This window comes from Arvicanthis niloticus, chromosome 9 (assembly GCF_011762505.2).
Source record: "Arvicanthis niloticus isolate mArvNil1 chromosome 9, mArvNil1.pat.X, whole genome shotgun sequence".
In the NCBI taxonomy this organism is placed as follows: Eukaryota; Metazoa; Chordata; class Mammalia; order Rodentia; family Muridae; genus Arvicanthis; species Arvicanthis niloticus.
In genome coordinates this window covers 23316508-23331224 of record NC_047666.1, presented here as the reverse complement: position 1 = coordinate 23331224, position 14717 = coordinate 23316508, and the positions used below count along the sequence as shown (strand labels likewise).

The following is a 14717-nucleotide window of genomic DNA, read 5'->3' as shown; positions in this document are numbered from 1 at the left end:
TGGTGCAGACTCTTGGCTCTGGGGCTTGCAAAGGGACACTTTATAGTAGTGGGTTCATTTCAGAGCAAGCATGGAAAAGCCATGGAAGGCCACACCCTGGCCACATCCTGGTCAAGGGACTAGGAAATAGATCTCACCCCTTGGTATTTGTAGGACTTAAAGGTTAAGAGTATCATTAGATTATTGTGGTTTGGGTCTTGCTAAAAGAGATCTTTCTTTTATTTCTTGAGATACTGTCTGGGTTCAGGCTGGTCTGGGACCCTTGATCCTCTAGGCACTACCATCCAAAGCTGGGGGTGACAGTTGTGCACTCCTCTACAGGGTACAGTGTAAACAATTTAATAAATTTGAATTTTGTCATAATGAGAATGTATATGTGTTTTAAGACTAATTTTTAAATTTTTAAACTAAAATTAAATTTAATATTTTAAGATTGGTTTTAAAAAACCAGAACCCAGCAGAAACTCACAGTATCACTAAACAGAAGTGTGTAGGAGTCTCTCTCAGACACATATACAGGAGATATGTGACTCCAGAAACAGTGTATGCCTAAATTATTTTGTTTTTATAACAAGATTTCCTGCTACCCCAGCTCTCTGGGGTGTCTCAGCTCTCTGGGATGTCCCAGCTCTCTGGAATATCTGTCCCAGCTCTCTGGGTGTCTCGGCTCTCCAGGATGTCCCAGCTCCCTGAGGTGTCTCAGCTCTCTGGGATGTCTCAGCTCTCTGGGTGTCTCAGCTCTCCATAATGTCCCAGCTCCCTGATGTGTCTCAGCTCCCTGGGATGTCTGTCTCAGCTCTCTGGGATGTCCCAGCTCTCTGGGGTGTCTCAGCTCTCTGGGATGTCCCAGCTCTCTGGAATATCTGTCCCAGCTCCCTGAGGTGTCTCAGCTCTCTGGGATGTCTCAGCTCTCTGGGATGTCCCAGCTCCCTGATGTGTCTCAGCTCCCTGGGATGTCTGTCTCAGCTCCCTGGGGCAAGGTGGAACTCATCTGTCCTCTAGCTGTTGGCAGGGTAGCCGCAGGAGGATCAGAAGTTCAAGGGCACCATTGGTCATATTTTGAATTTGAGGCCACTCTGGGTTATAAGAAAATAAAAATTTCAAATTTATGAAAAAGTTACCAGAATAGTAAAAGGCCCCAGCACAGCAGTTTATCTGTTTCTTCCCTGATGAGTGTGCAGTTAATATTGTTGGTGCTAGAGAGAAAACTGCAGACAGTGTGGCCTCCCAAGTGTGCCAATTTCCCTCATCTCAGTGTCCGGAGCAGACGCAGGAGGGGTTGACTTAGCTTCCACGCGTGCTCACGCTTCATCAGCTAGCCCAATGATAGCCTTTCTAGTCTAATTTTTTTTCCTGGCCCACATTTTAATCCAGTATTATCCGTTGCATTCTGTTTTAAAATCCTTTTAGTCTTTCTTAGCTAGAAACAGTTCGTTTACTTCTTTGTTTTTCTTTGCAACGTAATTTTGAAGGACACACCCAGTCTTTACATACATTTTAGTTTTCTAATTAATTGATTGATTTTTGAGACAAGGTCTCACTACATAGCTCAGAGCAGCCTGAGAATTGATTATTTTCCTGCCTCTGCTATTCTTTTTTAGTTTAGGTAACCCAACACAGAAAAGGGCTGTCCAGAGAACCCTTGTCCTGACCTATTTGTGAATAAGTCCCTTCACAATGCTTTCCCTTATATCCTAACAAGCAAAGACATTCTTTTGGGGTCACAATGCAGTCACTAAAACAAAAGCAAAAAAAAAAACCAAAAACAAAAGTGTTACTGCCACTAGTGTGCTGGAAGTGTTTCTCATGTGTGGATCCAGGTTCTTAGGTCTGTATTTGGTGACTGTTTCTCCCTGGTTGGTTTGGAGAGGTTTAAGGACAGTCTTTGCCAGAGCCTCATGGCCAGCCGTCCGGAAGAATGACCCTCGGAGTGGATTTTTCTCAGGAGTCCTTGAGACTGAACTCAGACCGTGCACCTGTGGGGGAACAGCTGTGAAACCACCTGTTCTCACCACGTCCTCTCAGGTGGGATGTGATTTGCCCATTATTGGAGAAGTTACCTGACCATTGGAGAGACAGATGGAATTTTGCTGAAGGTGATAGTGGTTAGTTTTAATTGTCAACTTGATACAGCCTAGAATCGCCAGAGAGGAGATTAGAGACCTAGATCAGGTTGGGCAGGCAGCTTGTTAGTAGGGATTGTCTTGATCATGTTAATTGATGTGGGAAGACCCAGAATAAATCTGGGTGGTGTCCTGCCCTGAGTTTAGGTCTAGAGTTGTAAAGGGCAGAGAAAGTGAGCTGAGCTGAGCAGGCTGCGTGTGTGTGTGTGTGTGTGTGTGTGTGTGTGTGTGTGTGTGTGTGTGTGTGTGTGTCTGCTCTCCACATTGGATGTGATGTGGCCAGCTCCGCCATGGTGGCTTTTCCACAATGATGACCTGTGACCCGGCATCGTGAGCCATCTCCCCTAAGCTGTTTCCATTAGGATGTGTTATCACAGCAATAGAGAGAAAGTGGGAGAAAACAGGCTTTCTCCTAAAATGCTGCTTGCCTTGTAATTAACTTGTGTTTTCTGGGGAAGAGTTTTGAGATTTTGAACAGATGGATTCCTGTGTGCTAAACAGGTGACTTGTTACTACAACTATTACTTTAATTTTCCCCAATGTTGGAGTCCCATTAGGTTGTTTTTAATCCTTCTTTTGGTGACAGTTTTATTGAGGTTTGAGTTACTTGTCATATAGTTGTAAAGTGCACAGTTCAGTGGATTTCAGCAAACTCTCAGAATCATGAAGCCATCTTTTTAGAATATTACCATCACCAAGAAAAGAAACCCCAGGGGCCAGGCTGTGGTTCCCTGGAAAACACTCGCCTAGCATGTGTGAGGCACCAAAACAAACAAACAAACAGACAAATCCTGTTTGCTTCTGCCCCATCTCTGGCATCCCTTACTTTCTAGCAGGAGATCCACACTTCTCATGAGGTTTTCTGTACCTATGCAGCCATGGTTTTGATGCAACTATGTCTTTCCCCAAAGGAGTCTTGGCCCTCTAATGTAATGATTTACAAGGCAGAGACTCCATCTGGTTTTGGACATACTACTGGGATGCAGGTGCAAGTCCTCCCAGAGTGGAGAGCCTGAGGACACAGTTTCATTTATTGAGATCCATAAGTTCCTGCCTAAGATCCATAAGTTCCTTCTTTTCCTTTTCCTCCCCCTCCACCCCAACTCCTTCTCCCTGTGTGTCTCTGACTGGCCTGGATCACTATATATAACCACCTGCCTCCGGCTGAGTGCTGAGATTAAAGGCATTTGACACCCTATTTTTTCCTTTCTTTTTCCTTCTTTCTTCTTTTTGGAGACAGGTTTCATGTAGGTCAGGCTGGCCCCGTATTATAGAGCCTTAAAAAGCTGACCCTCCAGTTTCCACCTCCCAAGCACTTGGATTACAAGCGTGAGTCACCACACCTAGTTTATACAGTGCTGGATCTCGGGCTTTCTGCAGGTTAGGCAAGCGCTCTACCCACTGCGCCTTGCCCCGCCCCCTTACTGTGCCCGCCCCCCCTCTTACCGTTTCCCCTTTTTCTGTTTAGCCACTCTTACCTGGTGCTGAGAAAGCTGGCTCCTCCCCTCTATTACGTTCTTGTTACCGCCCCATTCCTCACCTAGAGACCACTGGGAACAGGGCTTAGACATCCACTCCAGACACTGGGCCAATGACTCTGCAATTGGTTGCTGTGGCACACGCCCTTCCTGGTGGGGAACCTGGCCAGGTTTGTCCCCACCCACTGGCTTTTGAAGGGACTTTTCAGAAGGGAAATGTTTTAAAGATCACACCCTCTCCACCGGACTGCAGAGTAACTCTGTTGAGCGGGACCGCTCCCTTTTATTGTTCTCCAGGAAAAAAAAGGCTCCACTCTTGCTGTCTCAAAAATCACCGTCACAAGCCTCCTTATGTACACTTCCCTAATTACCTGCAGAAGAGGATCCGAGATGTCAGCTCAGGAGCAAACCCCTTGGGTCCAAGACATGGGGATGTTTGACTCAGCAGTCCACGAGGGTTGTTCCGCCACCCTTGCCAGCTTCTTTTCCACCTTCAAATATGTATAAGAAGTTCTGGCTGTCGTGGAACTCACTATGTAGACCAGGCTGGCCTCCAACTCACAGAGACCCGCTGTCTCCACAGTGCTGGGATTAAAGGTGTGAGCCGCAACTCCCTCCCCTGTGTTTTCCTATTCTTAGATTTTTGACCGTTTCTTTGAGAATTTCAAGCATGTATACAATGTATTTTGGTTCCGTTGACCCCCTCTCCTCTAACTTCTTGTGAAGCCCCCCTCCCCCTCTTAGTTCCCCTTCAGACTTCATGATACCACTCCCCTCTTCTTCCTCCTCCTTTTTCTCCTGGCCTATAGGCTCCATTACCGCATTCCACATACTCCTGAGTGTGGAGCCATCTGGTGGAGCATGGCCAGCTTACAAGGGACAACACTGACTTCTCCATTAGCAGCCTTCAACTATGAATGCGTCCTCAGCTAGAGGTAAGGGCTGTGAGCCTTTCCCTGGTCCATACTGGAATGTTGGTTGGCTTGGTCTTGTGCTGGGCAGAGCTGCTGTGAGTTCGAGGTCCTGATATGTTCAGAAGACACTGGTCCACTCTGCATCCCCACACATGCTTATAGTCTTTCTGCCCATTTCCAAAATGTCCCTGAACCCTGGTGGCAGCACGGGTTCAATGTACATGTCCCCTTTGTGGCCGCCAGTCTTCCATTTTCAATGAATCAACATTGAAGGAGCTTTTGTTGTTGTTTGGATTTCCCTGCTTCTAATCTGTGGCAGTCTTGGGTGTTTTCACAACATGTCTAGTAGTCTTTGGCTTTCTAAGGTCTGGGCTTGCAGCCAGGAAGGGCCTAGAGTTGCTTGAAACCTACACAGAATCAGACCGTCCATTTTGTTCTCCAGATCCTTGCCCCACTAAAGTGTCTTGAAAAGCTTTTTGTCAGCTGTATAGAAATGCACAGCTTGTGTGGCCCCATACAGTATTAAGCTATTTTTCTGTGAATGAACATCTCCGGCATTTCCCACTAACACGCATGTATACACGCAGCACACATACAAACACATGATGCTTCCATAACCATCCTTAGTTTTATATCTTTGTACCCATGCCAGGGTTTCTGTAGATTGGTTCCCATAAGTGGTGTCTGTAGTCTGAGACACACATTAGAAGACCGTGACTGTGCGTGTACGCTCACATCTGTAGTGTGCAGCAGGCACTCCGTCAGAGATGGGAGGAGTCCTTGAAGCTGGAAATAGGTGGCCATGTGCAGGCCAGGTGGAGGAGGCCTCAAGCTTCTGGAATCTGTTGAGTGCACTTCCTCAGATGCATTGAAGGGAGCCCCAGGGAGGGGTCCGTCCGTCCATCTACTGACAGGAATGAGCCCCTGTGGCTTGGTGTGTGGAGTGTGCAAGTGGACATTCACCCGAGGAGGAGAAGATTCTCCCCGGTCCATGGGACTGGCAGGCTCCACGTGTACAGCTTACAAGTTATGCACGGGGAGTTTAAACATAGTTGGAAAGTGAGCAAAGCCAAACTGCTCTTTCGGATGCTTGTGTTGGGTGTGGTTCTGACTCTGAGCCATGGAGGGCAGACAATGCTCCAGGCTTCCTGGACCCTGGACAGCCATATAAAGCCACCTTGTAGATATTCTCAAGACCTCTCTCTCCTGAAAGGGGAGTGCTTCTTCCCACCAGTTCCCAGTGAGGCAGCCTTGTCTCCTAGACCAGGTCCCACCCCATGCCTCTCTTGGTTGTGCTGAATCCTATATGCTGTTTCCAACTGAAAAATGGCAGATATTTATTGTATAGGGTTTCTTTCAACTGATTTACTGCTTCTAGCACTTATTACCTTACCATGCACACACACACATGCACACACACACACACACACACAACTGATGAATCAGTGACATAGGAGAGTATAAGTTAAGATTAGAGCTATGCACTAACTTTGTTGTAAAAGCTGATTACATGGGGAATCCCGTTGCGTCGTTCTCTCTCTCTCTCTCTCTCTCTCTCTCTTTCCACATATACATACATATATTATATGAATACAATGCAGATATCTTCAGTCTTCAGACACACCAGAAGAGGGCATCAGATCCTATTATAGATGGTTACTGAGTCACCATGTGGTTGCTGGGAATTGAACTCAGGACCTCTGGAAGAGCAGTCCGTGCTCTTAACCACTGAGCCACCTCCCCAGCTCCTACATTGTTCTCTTAAAGGCAGGTGAAACAAAGACGCTAAGTACACAGTAGGATAGCAGTCTTTAGGTCTTAGGTGTGACCTCAAGATACATTATTAACTGGGCTGTGAGGTCTGGCAAAAGTTCCAGTATTTTACAACATACAAGATATTCTCATAATAATGTATCACTACAGTGGCGTCGTCCCCTGTCTCAGGTTGACCCCCAGCTGCGGGTGAATGGAGACCCAGGCAGATGCTATCTCTTGGGTACTAGGGACTCTGAGGAGGTGAGATGCCAGGAAACTGCATGTGGGCTTTGAGGGCAGCTCCTCTTTTCTCTGAGTAAAGGTCCAGCTCCAAGACACTCTAGGGAGCTGGAGCTTGAGAGGATGGGACAGGCTCAGGGCGCTAACTCTGCCTGTGGTCTGAGCCAGGCACTGAGGGCCAGTGAGGACCTGCATCCCAGACTTAGTTACTTTTCTGTTACTGTGACAAAACACTATGACCAAGACACCTTACAAATGGGTTTATTTTGTCTTCCAGTTCCAGAGAATAACAGTCTATTACGGAGCTGAAATAGCATCCTTTACCATAAGCATGGCAGGAAGAGCCCGCTGGAAGTAGGTAAGGCCTTTTTACTTTCAACGCCCACCTCTGGTTGCATACTTTCTCCAGCAAAGCTGTACCACCTTAAACCTCCTCAAATGGTGCCACCAACCGGGCAGGGACCAAGTACTCAAATGCCAGAGACCATGGGTGCATGTCTCATTCAAATCACCACAACTCTGCTTAGCTCTTTGGCTATATAGCAGCTCTCAGAGCAGCCAGCTCCATCTGGGACATCCTGACAGAGCCAAGATGACTGACCAGAGTCTTCTACTCAGGGAGTGTCTCAGAGCCCAAAGAAGTTTTCCCAAGTTTTCCAACCGCGAAAGGAGAGACTCTCGCTCCCTCTAGTGGAAACATTCTCTCCTGCGGGGCGGGAGATGTAGGGGACTCAGGAGGGGACTCACAAGGCTGCTTCCTCAGGGTTCTAAACAGTAACAATTGTTGGAGAGAGGAGATTCTTTTGTGAGGCCGACTGTTCACTGGGTGTTTGGTTTGGGAACCCAGGACAGGGGACTGAAGTGTATATTTTACAGACCAAAGGAAACCGGGCCTCCAGGTTCCCCCAGCATCCCTCAGTCCCTACCTGGCATACCCTGCCCCAACCCTGAACTTTCTAGCCCAGGGGTTGGGCTGCCCGTCTCCTAGAGGGTCTTCTATATATAATCCAGATATTTTGGTCTCTCTCTCCTCCTCTCCTCTTCTTTCTCTGCATGGGAGTAATTTCCCCTGACTCAAGCTGCGGGGGTCTTTGTGACCTCCACAGACAGCACAATAACTATCTGAGGCAAGAAGGCAATTGGGTTCCACACAGACTAAGTCACTGATATTCGTTCTGACTTGAGGAGTCTGACCCCTGAGGTTTATTTTATGCATGTTTAAACACAGGACAATTTGGTGAAATTTTTCCTAGTAATAGCAACACAATCCTGTATGCACAGTAAAACTCAAGACATGAGTACATCAAAACTCTTTGTAGAGTTATCTGACATCTTCCATAAAGATGGGTTCTATAGCTTGACTACATGTGACACCTCCCATAAAGAAAGGTTTTATAGATTGACACTTCATGATAAGTGTCTGGGGGATCCAGTGTGGTCTCTGCCACGCAGGTAGCACAAAGGCGATTAACCAGGTTAGCTCCCAGCCTTCTGGGCAGAAGACAGGACACACACCCTTCCTTTAGAAGGGACAACCCTGTGTGTAACATTCCTGGTTCCCCTAGTGCTGACTTGTGAGCTCCAGCTTTGCATCCCAGGCATGGTGGCCCACCTCCTGGGAAGTGGTCACACACTCATTGCTGGTCACCAGCACCTACCACAGGCCCTCTGGGTGGTGCTGGAAATTGATGGTTGCATCTGTTGTGAGGTCCAGGTACACGCTCCAATTCCAGGTCATCTCAAGGGGATGGAGGAGGGTGATGAGTGTATGTTCATGTCAGAGAATCCTCCTCCTAAGAACACTGAGTAGTGTGTGTGTGTGTGTGTGTGTGTGTGTGTGTTTCTATGGTGATAAAGTCCCAGGCCTCATGACCTGACTTTCTTGTTCTCACAGAGGCCATACAAATTTCTGTAGGGGAGACAGACAGGGTAAGATGACAAGACACAGCACAAAATGATCCAAGAATAGCTAGGCACAATGGACAAACTACATGCAGGAGGGCCGGGTGGCAGAGGCAGCCGCCTGCGCCAATCTGGGTGGAAGGCACAGCAGCTGGGGAGGTGTTGGGGTTAATGACTCTGGCATCCGAGCATCAGGCTAGTTGGTTCCTTCCCAGTCTTCAGTCTTATCTTTATAGATTGCTGAAGAATGGGCCCTTCTAGACCACCAGCAACAGGTCTTTTTTGAAACTGAATCATATTTATTTACTTATTGTGTGCACGTGTGTGTGTGTGTGTGTGTGTGTGTGTGTGTGTGTGTGCGCGCGTACATGCATATGAGCATGTCAGAGAACAACCTGTAGGGGCTGGTTTTCTCCTCTCACATTCAAATCCTGGGGCTAAATTTCACAGCAGCTTCAATATTTGCTAAAATATCCTGGGCCATGGCCTAGGGAGTGAAGGAGGTCACATGACTACTGCTCTCACTAGTTCTCTCTCTCTCTCTCTCTCTCTCTCTCTCTCTCTCTCTCTCTCTCTCTCTCCTTCTCCTCTCTTAGCCTTGGATGTTCTAAAACTTACTCTCTAGACCAGGATGGCCTCGAACTCAGAGACCTGCCTACCTCTGCCTTCCTAACGTTGGGGTTAAAGGAGCATGCCACCATGACCCACTCCTTTTTACTTTTCTTTTCCTGAGAGATTCCCTTGTAGCCCACACTGTATTAGCCCCACTGTGGGCTGAGGATAGCCTTAGACCCCTTATCGTTCTGCCTCTGCTTCCCAAGTGCTGGGATTACAGGAGTGCATCAGCACAGGGCTGAGGGGATTGGACCTAGGGCTTCATGTGTGATAGGCAATTACTCTACCAACTGAGCCCCGGCCCCGGCCCCAGCCCACTAGTTTCTTTCATTAATCTCAGAATTCAGTTACAATTGTACTTTACTGCAGAGGATCAGGTTCCTGATCCTGGTGAAAACACTCAGAGCCTCTGGGTCCTGTGTCCATGCAGAGGTGATGGCGCCATCTATGGGTCATGGAGAAAAAGTGCACACCAAGAGATTAGGAACAGTCTTGTTTCTGTCAAACAATACAGATTGAATACCCGGAGCTGAGATTTGTGAGAAGTGAATTCCACAGTGACATGATCTGTGTTTAAAGACAAGATGTTTCAGAGCAACGTGAGAAATGGGTCGAGCCGTGTGTGAATCTGACTTGTTTCCAGCTGTGCATACCAGCACATGGGTGTCCTTTGTAGTTGTCTTGTAGCCCTTAAGCAGACAGTAGCCTGGGATAAATGCTCTCACAGGTTTCCCTTCCTCCAACCTTCATGGAATTCAGACTGACACTGTAGTCTCCTGGCTGTCAGCCTTCTTCATACCTGTGCTGATCATGCCCCACACATTTAACGTTTGTTTAATCCTGCCCTGACATCTGCTTCCTGGCGGATGTGTCCTGAAATAATCCCCTGGCTCAAGAACAGACTCCTTCTTCTTTCTTTCTCTCTTTCTTTCTCTCTCTCTCTTTCTTTCTTTCTTTCTTTCTTTCTTTCTTTCTTTCTTTCTTTCTTTCTTTCTTGGTTTTAAAACAGTGTTTCACTTTGTAGCCCATGCTGGAATCAAACTTGTAACCTCCTGTCTCAGCCTCCTGAGTGTTGGGATTATACACATATACCACTGTGTCAGACAGAGATCTGCAGGAATGCTCTCTGCAATGAAGAACTCATGATTGGAGCAGGCAAGCATGCACAGGACGGGACCTCTTGAGGCCGGAAGGACAGGAAAGAATGGAGGCTGGACCACATCAGCTGCACCACGGAATTTGTAATTCACAGGCTTTTGGTAAAGTTCCTCGAAAGGTTTCGCCTCTGTTACTGAGGATACTTACCCTCAGACTCTATAATCCCAAGCCAGAGTCACAGATCAAGACAGTTAGATCTGAAAGGTTCTGGGAAGAATGCATGAAGGTATCAGAATCAAAATGGAGTCACTAGTGTCAACCCTAACAACAGTATAGTCGGGAAAGCCAGGGCAGTGGGAAGGAAGGATTCTTACACATGTTAGCTTGGTAGTCTTTATAGAGATGCTTGCAAAACTTTCAGCTCCCACAGATGCTACAACCTCATATAGGATGGCCCTCCACAAGGAGTTCTGCCCAGCTACCCTCTGTTCAACCTCTGCTGGGTCCTGCTGTACATTTGCTACATATCCCACTGGCTTCACAGAGCCAAGAAACATCTTCCTATGCTTAGAGTTTTGTCCTACCCATGGAAAGGAACTTGTGTTTCTTGTAGACACATAGTCATTCTCCCACTACGTCTCTGGTGGCCAAGCATAGGGCTTTGTGGTCTGGGTAGATCTTGCTCCAGGGAAGTACCTGATTCCCAGGGGGTTTCCCTGAGCAAGTCACCTGTTTTGAAAATGTGACTATGGGCCACTTTCAGGGTGGGGAAGCATGCTCACTCACATAGGGCACTGTGGTTGTGGGGCAGGCAGGCTCTGTGGCCAGCAAAGAAGAACACTCCATTCTGGAGATTACAGGCAGAACCTCCAGCCAGCAAATATCTGTTATTGGTGGAACTGGTGAAAACAGACAGTGCATTCTGAGGCTAGAAAACGCTCAGGAGATCAGGGCTCAATCTCATCCTGGGGTCTTTACATCTTTTCCTTACTTTGTGACCCCTGGATGGCATTTGACAGTGTCACAATCCTTTGATCTTAAGTCTCTAGCTAGAGACTCGTCTCTGCTCCCTAGAGACTGCATTTGAAGAAGGCCTCATTACTGGACAGTCTGAGGAGAAAATTATTCCCTATGTGGGACCCAGCACACAGAAGTCATGAGAGAAACCTGAAAGGCTCTGATAAGTTTAATTTCCCTGAAAATGCGTTTTGTGGTCTGTGAGTGATGGGTGGGAGGTGGGCTCCTCCTCTCAAGGCTTGGTATGCACTCTTGAGGCTCTAGAGAAGCTAAGGTAAAGATTGAGTCAGGACATCTAATTTTGTGCCTACAAGATGGTTCATGTCTCTTCCCCCTTTCTGGTTCAAGATCGTTAACTCTGAGCTAGAGCAGCAAGAGATGTTCAGATGCCTGTGTCATCCATGTGACTTCGGGGGAGCACACTGTGCTCAGCCTTGCATGTAGCTTTCATTTTTAAATTCTTATTTTATTTTATGTATGTGACTGTTTTGCCTGCATGTATGTCTGTGCACCATGTACTTGCTTAGTGCCTACAGAACCAGAAGAACTGAAGTTCAGATGGTTGGTTGTGAGCTGCCAAACGGGTGCTGGCAATCAAACCCAGGTCCTCTGGAAGAGTAGCCGGTGCTCTTAACTACTGAGCCATCTCTCCAGCCTCTCCCATGTCATCTTATCTCACTTTGCTTGACCGTTGAGGTGACAGAGATACCCCTAAGTCACCATCCAACTGTGGCATTTGTTGGGATTATAGAATTTATTGTACTAATGATTGTAGTTTGCAGAGGACAGATATCCTGATGGGATATGGGCTGTTGTATTAGGGGACCATGGAGGAGCAGAATCTAAAGAAGGTATGTGTATCTTGAAAAGATTGGGTGGCTTACATCAGAGGATCTGGGCAGTTCGACAATGTGTCTACATGACAGAGAGGCTGGGGTCACTGTAGATGCTCCCGTCACAGCTCAGAGCCCCAATCTAACCATGCTCAGGCTCGGAGCTCCCCATAGAGCTGCCGGTACTGAGTTCATGTTAGAAGGCTGAAGGGATCTAATGTCCTCAGAGAGAGGCAGCAGCAACAGACTCACGTGTCAGGGCAGGTGACACAGGCTTTTCCTAAAGCATCTTTGTAGCTGAGCCACATGTTAGAAGGTGACTCTCACATTAATTCCCACATTGGGGGCAGGCCTTCCCCCTCAGTTCATTCTCTAGAGCAGTGGCCCTCAACCTTCCTAATGCTGGGATCCTTTAGTGCACTTCTTCATGTGTGGTGACTCACAACTAAAAGATTATTTTGTTGCTATTTCATAACTGTAATTTTGCTATTGTTATGAACCATAACGTAAATATCTGTTATGCAGGATGTCTGACATGTGACTTCAAAGGGGCACGACCCACTGGTTGAGAGCTGCTGCTCTGGAGGAATAATGTACTCAGATATTCTCAGACGTGTATCTCCTCTGCATTTAAAAATATGGTATGATTGTTATTGTCCTTACTAATGTGTGTGTGTGTGTGTGTGTGTGAGAGAGAGAGAGAGAGAGAGAGCGAGAGAGAGAGAGAGAGAGAGAGAGAGAGAGAGAGAGAGAGAGTTAGTTAAGGCAGGGGTTTGCTTGTTTGGGTGTGCTGTCTACTCCAGGCTAGCTGGCCAATTCTCCTGTCTCTGTCTCCCGTCTTGCTATAGAAATGCTGACTTTACAGACATGTGCCACCACATCTGACTCTTTTCATATGGGATTTGGTGATGGACTCAGATCACTAGGCTTGCACATAGCAAAGCACTGAGTTACCTCACTGGCCTCATGGATGATTCTAAGTCCTATCAAGTTGACAACCCATACAAATGTATGATTGTGGGATTCCATGGTCTTGGCAGCCCCATTCTTTCTCTGGGTTTGGACTCAGGACTCTACATGGCAATTGGAGCACACAGAGCTGGACATTTTGCCCACTCTGGGCATCAGGAAACTCAGTCTGATCAGCAAGCCAGACATCTGTGATCAGGGTCCAAGTAACTATTCACCAGACGCACATGAGGCCTGAGAAAGCACGTCACTCGTGAGTCACACATACCACGTCATTATACACTGCCCACCAGGTCTCATTCCATCATGCGCTAAGGAGGGGACTCTGGCCCACAGCAGTGTGACATCTGAATGAATGGATGTCAGGACCCTTGCCAGCCCTCTTGCTGTCATTGGCGTTGGTTCCTCCTTGCAGACACCCTCGTGCTAACTCCTGACCACTGTGGTCAAGTGGTCAGTTTCCCTCTTATGGGTTCCTTGGGGTATTCTATGACATCTTTCCATGCTGGCTGAAGCTGCACTCTATTTCTTCGGATAAGTCCTTCTCTATTTGTGATAAGTAGCAGCTCATTTTGTCAGCCCTGAAGAGTGAAGAGCTGGACCCAGGTCTCTGGCACTCAGGGTCTCCTAACTTCACTAGTCTGCACCCAGGAGAGAGGAACTGTCCTGGTTAGAGAGCAACTTCACTGTCTCCTGCCACTTCTCCTTCAAAGCTGCTTCCTCCCTTGCTCCTCTTCATTTCTGAGCAGAACTCACACAGCATATACCCTCATATTAAAATACCATAAACTCCAGTCGAATAATGAGAAAAGCTCAAGTTCTCATCCGATTAGCACTCCCTGGTTTCTGTGATAGGCTGCTTTGGGTCAAAGACGATGTCTGCTTTGGTCACCGTGCTTTCCTCATCCAGCTGGGTCACCTGCCATACTTCAGATGACAGACGGGGTTTCCTTGAAAGGCAGAAATCTGAACTTTACAACTTGTAGGCGGAGGAAATTCTAAATAACATTCTGGTTGATTAGTGGAATCAAAGTGACATTTACACAGGACCTAAATTGGAGAAGAACCTATGGAATGTGGCTTCATGGTAGGGCAGCTGGGGCTGCTGACTGGGCTCCAAGAACCTAGGGGAGCCAGGTGTAGCACACGCCTGTAATCCCAGCTTTCAGGAGGCAGGGCAGGCAGATCTCTGTGAGTTTCAAGTTAGCCTGGTCTACAGAGCAAATTCCAGGACAGCCAGGGCTACACAGTGAGGCTCTGTTTCAGGAGAACAAAAAGAATCTAGGGGAAAGAACTTGGAATATTTTCACTCCACATGACTTTTTAGAAGTTTTGGAACATCACGTGGTCTTTCCATAAGCCCTTTCTTTCTCTTTCTTTCTTTCTTTCTTTCTTTCTTTCTTTCTTTCTTTCTTGGATATTTTATTTACATTTCATATGCCATCCCCTTTCCCCATTTCCCCTCCCTAGAAAACCTCTATCCCATACCCCCTTCTCCTTTTTGCTTTAATTTTTTAAAATGTTAACCAATGGCTTTATAAATTTGGTAATGCTCAATATCAATCAGAAGTGTAACCCAATACCCAACCTAGATATATCAACTATCTTTGACTGGCGGAGACATGTGAACATCTGCCGCCATGTCTGGCCCCCCTCTCTCTTTCTCTCTCATCACCTAGCTCCTCCATAAGCACTTTCTTTTTTTTTGTCTTCATTTTTTTTATTAGATATTTTATTTACACTTCAGATGCCATCCCCTTTCCCCATTCCCCC

At 47.1% G+C, this 14717-nt stretch overlaps 1 protein-coding gene across 8 annotated transcripts in view; it reads left to right on the top strand.

The window, feature by feature from the left end:
• Window positions 1-14717, top strand: part of Cd207 (CD207 molecule) — a 54249-nt gene that overhangs the window by 10109 nt on the left and 29423 nt on the right. For 6 of the 8 annotated variants that reach the window (XR_013112471.1, XM_076939976.1, XM_076939975.1 and 3 more), the window contains 5 exons: window positions 3899-4198; window positions 4411-4536; window positions 6788-6868; window positions 9009-10286; window positions 12501-12616. The gene's annotated coding sequence lies outside the window, so the exon portion shown is untranslated. The remainder of the gene's footprint in view (window positions 1-3898; window positions 4199-4410; window positions 4537-6787; window positions 6869-9008; window positions 10287-12500; window positions 12617-14717) is intronic. The other 2 variants (XM_076939971.1, XM_034511383.2) reach the window with 2 other exon arrangements.